We start from the raw sequence: 10531 nt of genomic DNA on the forward strand, positions 1-10531 counted from the left end.
CCAAAAAAAGGTGAAGTAACTTGAGTGGAGATACTTGGGGTCCAGCTTGTCTGTGATTGGAACCACATGGCTTGCTGGAAACAGAGATTCAAGAAAGACAGAATCCCCCACCCAAAAAAAAAAATTTTTTTTTTGAGTTACATTCTAAAGACAGGACTAATTGGAGATGTGTATTAAATGCCTAGAACTTAGGCTAGGAGCTGAAAGATGAAGAGTAAGATAAAGGAAGGAGCCAAATGGGAATCTGGGCAACTCCTGCAATTCCCTCTGCCTGTCCCTTCCGTTCCAGGTAGCTATGCTGAACCTGGAAGGGCCAATGGGAAACTGTGCTTGAGTCAGGTCTGCAGTGACCTCTTGTGGCTACCTGAACAACAGTTGCCCTAGGGAAAATTTTTCTTTTTTTAAAAAATTAATACCCACATGACATTTCTCTCTTCACCCATCCTTCCATTCAACCACTCACCTACCCCTCCTTCCACATGCCTTTTCAACAATCCTTCCAGCCAACAAATTTCTCAAAGTTCTTCTCTATTCCCAGTCCCTCTGTGCCTTCTTGAGCTCAGAAAAAGACAGACATATATTAGAATATAGTCTTGTGCCTCTTAAGGCATTCCCCTGTTACTCTGTTTATCACATGGTGTTGCATCTGTTTTTATCATCTTCCTCTATTTCATGTTCAGTCACTTCAAAGTCAAGTGTGGAATTCAATTCGTCTTTGGGTCTCTAGTCTTAGCACAGCATGTGAGGTTCAAGATACATCAAAGAACAGTTCCTAGGAGTGCTGGAGACAGAAAATATGCATTAAAGCATTGGCCAAGCTGCTTAGTGGGTGGAGCATGGCTTAACCTTACTGAAGGTCATATTTAAAGTTTTATCATGGTAATAATCACACCCAGCTTTTAATATTGTGCAGAGAACTATACTTCACACACAGACTATTTTGTATTTCCACTGTCCCTGTCCTCTTCTGCAGTTAGGTTCTTGTATGCCTTCTTGGGAGCCTTATACTACCAAGGCTATTCTACCTTTGCCTCTCATGAATTCAGTCATGCCATGTCAAAATTGGATCTTTTCACTAGATGCTTTTGAAAGATGCTCATGTTTTCTTCACCTTAAAGCCACTCCAAACAAGCCAGCTGCCCTTCCTCTGTTGTCACACTTGTGACATTCCATTGATAGCCCTTCTGCGCCAGGTGCCACAAATGGTTACATGTGTTATAAGATACTGATCTTCTCAGTTTTCAGGGCATTTAGGTAAGGCCATGTTTCTATCTGGGATCCAAAATTTACTCAGTCACTAAACATTGTACTTAAAGATAATCTTGGGGCTAGAGAGATGGTTCATTGGTGATGAGCACTGGCTAACTCTTCCAGAGAACTTTGATTCTGTTCCCAGTAGCTACATGACACCCTATAATCATTTGTAATTCCAGGTTCAGAGGACCTAATGCCCTTTTCTAGCTTCCATGGGTGCTGGCTGCATGCATGTGGTGCACAGACAAACATGCAGGTAAAACACCTACACACACACACACACACACACACACACACACACAGAGAGACACAGAGACACACATACGGGGACACACACAGACACAGACACATACAGACACACACACGCAGACACAGACACACAAACACACACAGACACACACACACACACAGATTTAATAAACATGTACCACAGAGCAAAAAAAAAAAAAAAAGCTTGGGAAATCCTTAGGTGTGCTTGCTGCCTTTCCTTTCAACTCAAACCAGCTTGTCTGCCTCCAGCCTCCACCATACATATTTCTAGTGTATCAAGTAATCAAGCTTAAGCTCATGTTGTTTGAGAGAAACTCAGCATTGTTCCTGTTGATTGCTGCTGCATTCTTTAAAACCAAGATACAATTGTTTCCTCACTTGCCTCCCATCTCTGTATGGAACTTTCCCATCATGCCCTGCAAGCACAGCTTCCCTTCTCTGGAGGTTTGGGAAGAGCTGTGCAGACTCCTCCCAGGCCTCTGTTTTCTTACCCATGCCACAGATTTAAATTACTGTCTGTGGTTCAGTGAATCTCCAGTATGTCTTTCTAGTCCAAGGTCTACCCAAATATCAGATATGAATGTCCAGCTGCTGCTCTAGGCCATGCAGGCATTTGTCTCAACCTACTGAATTCTTCCTTCCCTCGATGGGATAATCTTCATTGTCACCTGGACTGGATTTAGAATCACCGTGGTAATAAATATGTCTCCATATGGGTGTGTCTCTGAGGATGTTCCTTAAAAGATTAGCCAGAGAAGGAAGAGCCACACTGAACGTTGGCAGCACCATCCCAGGGCCTTGGGTCTAGCCTGAGGAAGTGAGTGGAGCAGCAGCCCACATACAAGTGTGGCCAGCTACCTCAAGCCTCCATAGCCATTTTCCTTGCCATGATGGACTGTATCCTCAACCATGAGCCCAAACAAACTCTTCCTTCCTTAAGCTGCTTTTGTGATGTGACAAGGAAAAAACTGATAACCTCCTAACCTGGTTCCCCCCTGGTATTTTCTGTGTGAGCTAACAGGTCCACTTACCCCAATTCCCAAGTCAGAAATCCAGTGCCTTGATTTGGACTGAAATCAAAGTGCAAATTAGCCATCGAAAATGTTGTCACTAACACACTATAATCTAGTAAATGCCCTTTGTAATGTATATCATTGTATTTGTTCTGTCCCTCTAGAGAACCCCATTTGACACAGACCTCTACCTGTCCTGACCAATGCCTGTGCTGGTGCACTGTACATCCTGCCTTAGCAGCCAGCGCCTTCATCTTGTGGTACAACCTCCCCTTGAATTCATTTCTTTTGTCAGGGCTACTCGTTTCTGGGGGCGGGGGTGAGGACCAGTCATGTCCTGTTCCTAGCTGAACTTCCATGTCTGTCAGAGTTTGTGTTCACCAAAACAAAACAAAACAAAACAAACAATACAGTCTCCTCTTTGTGCTCCTGCTTCTGCATAGGGACAGTGTGGATGGCTGCTAAATTGTCCGGGGTTGTGGGGTGAGACTGCTGTCACTAAAGGTGGTTGGTTGGTTGGACCAGTGGAGTTGGAGTGGACTTCAGTTTCATCTGTTGTTTTGACTCACACCTCCGTGTTCCTCACTTTCCCCTTGTGTCCCCTGTACACCCCTTCACATATGCACCTCGGTAGGAAGCATGCTAAGCATTGCCTGTGTGCTTCAATAGGACGTCTGTCACTACGAGCACACGGTTACTGAGAGCAGCATTAATAATTTGGGAATGGCTTCATAGAAGGGGCTGAACACTGCTGGAGGCTTATTCTTCTCTGGAGATTGAGGAAGAAAAGCATATATAATTAAAGTGATAAATTGGATTTTTTTTGGCTTCTCTGTTTACCACTGTCAAACATAATGTATTTCATGCATTTATACAGAATGTATAAAATAGATCAGAATTAATTTTCTTCAGTTTGCTTATTTTCCCCTCCAGTTCCCTGGGTAGATGCACAACCTAGATAGGGTGAGGAAGACCGTAAGGCTTGTGTGTTCAGAGGAGATGGTAGTGGAAGATTAACACACCGACCCCCCCTGGGGAGCTGGTGACACTCATGAGCAAGCAAACAATGACCAGAGGTAATGAGAGTCTGGGGAACAGCTTGCAACCTGGATCAGATGGAACAGAGTTAGCATCCCAGCTCAGTCTGGTGAACTGTGGGGCTTGGACTCCAATCTCCTTCCTTATCTCCAAGCCCCTCTTGCATTCACTCCTCCACTGTTCTCCCCCTCTCCCCCTTCTGTCTCCTGTGTTCTTTCCCTCTGCATATGAATTCAGATAAACATCCTAAATCATCTTCTCCTTTATGTCCTTGTTCCCAGTGCTCAAGTGCTCACCTCGTTGTCCTCTTTTCCTTAGAGTAAAGCTTCTCAAAAGGCCCACTCATACATCTCCACTCACCTGTCAATGCCGGGCCATCTGGCCTCAGCTCCTGTAGAGCCCCACCCCACTGAACTGCTTTTGATTATGCAGCAGCATTTTCAACAGTTGAACACGGCTTCCAACTTGAAACATATTCGTGGCTTGGCATCTCTCATGCCCCCTTGACACCCCTAATTCATTCTTCTACCTCGTTAAGTCTATTTGCTGGGTTCTCTTTTCCATACTATTAAATGGAGGGGTGCTTGGAGTTTGGTCCCAGCCTTCTTTTTTTCATTTGCACCATCTGCCTAATTGAGTAGCTTTGAAGAATACATAAGTGACACCTAAATTTATACCTCTTGACCCGACTCGACCTTTCCCATGGACTTCTGAACCGAGAATACAATTGCCAACTCTGTTCCTCCACTTATGTGGTTGAGAAACAATGAAATGAAATTCTTCATCCTTCTCTCCTTGCTAGGAAGCACCCAGTGTCCCACCTCCCCTTTTTGTTTACTGCCCCTCTTCAACTCCCATCATTTTTCTCTCAGTGCCTCCCTGCCTACTGCTTAAATAAACCCTCAGACATGCTTCACATAGAATCTTTGGCCAAGTTCCATCTAGTCCTCTTCAGAGTATACCACAGATACATTTCCAGGCCTGACTATTTTTACAAGGTAGCCCAGGTTGGCCACAGTTTCCCAGCTATCCTTTCTGCCTCCTGGCCTCCTGAGTTCTAGGGTTACTGTTTTTTCTTTCTCTTAAAGTAATAAAGTCCTGTGATTCAGCCAAGGACACATATGGTTCTCCACTCCTGCATCTGGTATTTATTTATTCTTCTCACATCTGTTTTTGCAATCATGACAAGCATGTGTGCCCACCCACAATGGTGTTTGGCTTACCTGTAGAGAGGGAAGACTCCAAGGCTCCTCCTTCTCCTCAGCATGCGTTATTGTGGGGGTCGCCTCATGGTCAGTTGGCCTTGAAGACAAAGGGAGCAGAGGCAGATGCAGGGCTTTGTTCAGCTTGTGGGTATGGCAGAAACAGCCTTCCCGGAGTGAGGGGAGATAGAAAGGATGGTGACAGTGGCTGGGGCCTCACCTAATTCACATGAAATAGTATGCTCCTATTATAACAGCCAAAGCACAAAGCCTAACTACCCTTGTCAAAGCAGGGGGAGAGTATCTGCAGGGAACTGTGTCAAGAGTCATGGCTGAGGTAAATCAGGTATCCAGGCTCAGGGTCAGTCTCCAAATAAGGTCAGGCAGAGAGTAGGAAGCCCATCCTGGGGGAAGGGAGTCCTCCTATCTTGCACCCATCTTCTTACGCCATCTTGCACCAGAGCTCTGAGAGCTGTCTAGGCATGGTGAACTACAACCTCAGTCTAGCAGGGGTTCCCAACAGGTTGGATATGTGAGATGCAACTGACACATGTGGTGTTCTGTTGTCATTTACTGTGGTAGAGGATTTCACTGGGTGTGGATGTCTAACTCACTTGTTTTCCTAATGGTGGCTAATGGTGCCTTTTTCAGTTTGTGGCCGTCATAGACAATGCTGCAAAGACATTTGCACACATTTCTTTGAGTTTGTGCTTAAGCTTCTCTAAGGTAAATCTTTAAAAACAGCACTCCTGAATGATAAAAAGAACTTGTCTCCCAAACTGTGCTAGATAATGGCAGATTGCCCTTTAGAGTGGTTGAACAAATTCCCAGGCCTACACTATCTCTGCCTTTCCACAACTCCCCTTGCACCCTTACTAGCTGCGGAGCTCCTCTGTGCCACTAGGACAGAGTCTTGCTTTCCATTTAGAAAGATCCGGCAGTGTATAGGAGGGTGGGTCCAAATTGTGGATGGCCTAAGAGATGGGGGCCTAATCAAACACAACAATAAAACACAACAACAGTAATTATAAAAGCAAAAATGTACCCATCTTGAAGGAAAACAGACCCACATTGATAAAATAAACATCCATGTGCTTAACATATAGTATAAATACAATCAGGGCTAACTTCACATACCTATTTGTTGTAGATGTTTAAGAAATAATGTAACTTTGCTGGTCTTTTCCCTCCCTCTTTTCTGGGTTCAGCTGAGAGACCGAGTTTGGTGGGTCTCCAAATGACTTATTTTTATTTGTGTGTCTCCATAAACAATCTACAGGGCTGTTTTTATTCTGTGTCTAATAGTGCAAAAGTTTCTTTCCGGCCCACCCAGCACGATTTCCAGAACACATCTTCGTTGGTGCTTCAGTATGGCAGGGCACAGCTCTCTCACTCTGCTAAGAGTGTCTTTTAGATTGTTTACAGTTTGGGACCATTTAAACACTGGTGGATATATACTTTACCAAGGGGGATATTTTTGGGTTTTGCTCATGCCCAATTTTTAAGTTCCTGGAATTGTGTCTGGCATATAACAAGTGTCCAGTAAATAAATATTGAGTAAATGAATAAACGAACAGCCTCATATGTGTCTCTAAGTTGCTCAAATGCAGTTTGTCCATAAATATATATGTAGTGGCTGAATATATATGCATGTATGTGTATGTGAATATATGCTAGGTTTTGGAGTGAATTCATTCTCATACATCATCAGCAACTTGAGATTTTGGGTTTCCCCCAGCTTTGTCAGATTTAGTTTGAGATTGGGTGGGTATGTCCAGCACTACTGTATATAAAATAATATTTTAATTTGTGTTTTATTAAGTCCTTTCTGGTAGCCTCATCTGGCATTTCCCTTGACACCTTCTGTGTCTTCCAGTTTATCAAATGAACAGAAGATGGGTGAGGGTCCCCCCCTCCAGGCTGGGGCCTGACTCCTCAGTGGAATTACAGACCCCTGTGCATCCCTGGTTCCCCTTTGTTCCCAGTGGCTCTTGAACACATGTACTAGGACAGACCTGGGATCCCACAAGATGGAAGAACTCAGCAGGGGAACCTGGGCCACCCAGTGGACTAGCTGTACCTTGAGCTCTGAAGATACTCATGAAGGTCGGGACAGGACTCCAACAGGTACCTGTGTTGTCATTTCTAGGTTCCCTGCTGAAGAGTGCCAGGCAAGAGGGACCTAGACTCAGGTGTTCTGGCATTTGCAGCTATGTGGACTCCTCTAGGGATCCTGCATATTCCCAAGAGGGGAAACTGTCTTTGGATCCTTCAGGATGCCTCATCCACCTATAGAAAAATATACCACTCTGTCTGTCTCCCTGAAATGACAAATTGGCCATTATTTAGAGAAGAAAACAGGCTTGCATTAAGGATCAGATGTAACAGCGAGTGTGGACGACAACTGAGGCAGAAGGATGAAATGTTCAGGATCCCTCTTGGCCTTGGGGAAACAGGGAGAAAGCGCCAGGGCTTACTGCACCTGAGAACATGTGGAGCTTACCTGGAACATGGCCACAGCGTGATCGAAAGTGTGATTCTGGAGAATCCAGCAGAGCAGTGGGTATGCAGCAGCCTAAGCCAGCTGCCACGAGAAAGGCATATTTCCAGCACACAGCGATGACACTCTTCCCATTTGAAAGCATTAAAAATCCCTACCCTGCAAGCCCAGAGGGCAAGCATTCGGACTTAACAACCCTTCCGCTTCCTTTTGCGGAGCATTACAGCCCTTAACTTCCAGCGAGAGGGGAAAGCAGCTTCTTACTTAAATTAACTCTTATCTTCTGAGAAGTCTTAGAAACCAACAGTGGTGCAACCTCACCTCCTTTTGACAATGTTAAATGGTAAGGCACCACACAGCTACTCAGTCATGGGGCCATTCTGTTAGAACTAACATTTTAGAAAAATGGAGCCCAGTGACATGTCCTCTGCTCAGAGTCCTGTGGTGAGTCCACACCGTGGATCAGATGGGGACCTTTCCTGTGGCAAACATTTCTGCTGTTCTCTTCCTATCTTAACTGGTTGGGGGTTTTACTTCTTCTATGCCTTTTGATATCTTTTATCTTTCCCTCCCCTGAGGACACACAGCATCCTGTTCTACCTCATCCAAGCCTCTCTGAATGGACTTTGCACTTAGCATATAACCTTAGTATTTCTCTTCAGGTCATCCAACCATATCTCTTTGAAAGATTTAATTAAAAATATTTTTTAGCAGACTTACTCTTCTTGTATTTTCAATAGCTATGGCATTTCTTAAGTATTGATGTGCTTCATATTTCCATTTTTGTGTTTATACTTAAGAGTACTTGTGTCATGCATTCCTTCACTAAATTATCCATTCTCTAAATTAATTATTTTCTTTCTAATTTTCATCAACATGACAGCAAATTGGTTAATCAGTTATTCTATGCTAATTGTACAGTTATGTGATAGGCATCATGCCAGGTGTTAGAAGTATGGGCAAAGACATCCTTAGTCTCTAATGGAGAGAGAGAGAGAGAGAGAAAGGGAGAGAAAGAGAGCTACTGTATGACTCATTATAGGTTAATAAGGGCAGATGCTTTGGGAGTTTGGACATGGGTGTGGGGAACCTTTCTCTAAGGAGTGATGGGTAAACAGAGACTTTTGGGGGTTAGTTAGAACAAAGCAAAACACAGCAACAGCTGCCCAGATTATCAAACGGAGAGAATTCCAAGTGTAGTGTTTGAATGAAAAAATGTCCCTCCATAGGCTCATGCACTTGAACACCTGATCCCCGGCTGGTGGTACTGCTTGGGGGAAGTTATGGAACTTTTGGAAGGTACAGTCATGTTGGAGGAAGTACATCGCTAGTGTTGGGCTTTGAGGCGTTGGAGCTTTGGTTCACTTTCTCTTCTCTGTTTCCCATGTGTGGATGAACGTGATTGGCCATCTTCCTGCTGCTATGCTTTTTGTATCATGATGGATTCCATACCTCTGGAACCGTAAGCCAAGGTAAACCTGTCTGTACATTAAGTTGTTTTTGGCCATGTCATTTTATACAGCAGTAGAAAAGTAACTAATACATTAAGTATCTGGTGGTGTGCAGTTAAGGTTAACACAACAGGCTGGCAATGCCCAGTCCACACATCCCAAAGGTCTCCAGTCCCTCCCTTGCTTAGTGTCTGTGAGATGGACATCAAACCTTTGAAATATTTTGCATGATAAGAATATTTCTGTGTAGCTGATACTTCAGGCTGGCCAGCTACTTCATGCCAACAATGTGATATATGATGAACACTAGTTTGCTTATGTCTAAGTTGCTGTGGACCATGCTGCTTCAATTTGACCTCTGCTGGGGCTAGAGGCTGAGCGTCTAAGGTCAGTCATGTCCATGCTGCATGCACGTGTGACTGACCGCCAATAAAACTCTGCTCACTAAAGCTCAAGGGAGCATCTGTGGTCCGCAATACTTTGTATGTTTTCTACGCATTGTTTTTAGGAGAAGTATGCCCATGTGACTCCCCTGGGAGAGGATAATGGAAATGTGTGTCTGGCCTCTTCTGGACTTGGTACTATGAATCTTGCCCTACTCTCAGATTTTAATCTGAATTCTCTAACTTGCATAAAACAGTTGGATGTTTTAGATCTTTATTAATAATGAACAGGATTGGCAGGGTTCTGTCAGTGGGGTGGATCCCAGTGTGGTTTTACCCATCACCGGGACCTATCTAGACATCATGAAGGTGTGATACCTACAGAACACATGCAAATCAATGAGTTTTCTTGGGGTGGTGGTAAGGGAGAGCAATGGCATATACAATGGTCAGCAGCATCACCTGGGGGATGTCTGCAGCCATTGCCATTTCCCAGGGGCCACCTCAGTTCAGAACAGCCACTACTCAAGTGTATATTAGTAATGAAGATGAGTGTGGTCATTAAACAAACTGGAGGTGGAAAAATTCCCAGAGCTGTTTGTTGTATTCAGTGCCACACATTGAAAATTCAGAGGTGGTATTACTAATTTGTTCCATGATCACATATCCATGGTGGCAGAATAAGTCAAGGGAGAAATAGGGTGAGGGGGTGGTTGCAGTAATTTAAGCAATTTATTAGCACAAAGGACTCAGTTATCAAGGCGGCAAATAAGGCATCAGTTTCAGGCATGGGTGTGCACCAAAGTGTTTTTCAAATTTCTGTTTGCTTGGACAAGCATGCTGCCTTCTTAAAAGTGTGCCTTGAATCTTTAATAGCTAGAGAAATGTAGGATATCATGAGGGATGTGCTTATGTAAATAAGTTTTCAATCAACAGGGACTCTACTTTTGATGCTTGAGGCAGAAGGCTGTTAGAGATGATGATGGGGTATTGTGGACAATAGTGGATGGTAGTGCCCTTGAAACTCTGTGACCAGAGGATTCCACAGATGGCCCTGGGAGACCACATGGCTCAATTCTGGGTAAGATGTGTCTGTTTCCTAATTACAACAATCTTCCTTTTCTGCTGTACGGAAGGAAAGGTGGTTAATGGCCAACTCCAGGTTTCAATCTTGTTCTATGGTGTGACTCGGGGCATAATATTAAACTCTCTGGGTACTATTGTACTCATTGTGTATTGGTTACTGTGGTAGCACTTTGTGCATCAGATATTATATAATTTCTTTTAGAAGAGTGAATGAGATAATGTCTGCAAAGCCCTTGGCACAGTGCCTGGCATACATTAAGGGGTCAAACAACAAAACCATAAAGAGTAGCAGGATTTTCAATAAATTATCAAACATAAAAAGACATTTTAAGGG

Source organism: Phodopus roborovskii, unplaced genomic scaffold (genome assembly GCF_943737965.1).
Source record: "Phodopus roborovskii unplaced genomic scaffold, PHOROB, whole genome shotgun sequence".
NCBI lineage: Eukaryota > Metazoa > Chordata > Mammalia > Rodentia > Cricetidae > Phodopus > Phodopus roborovskii.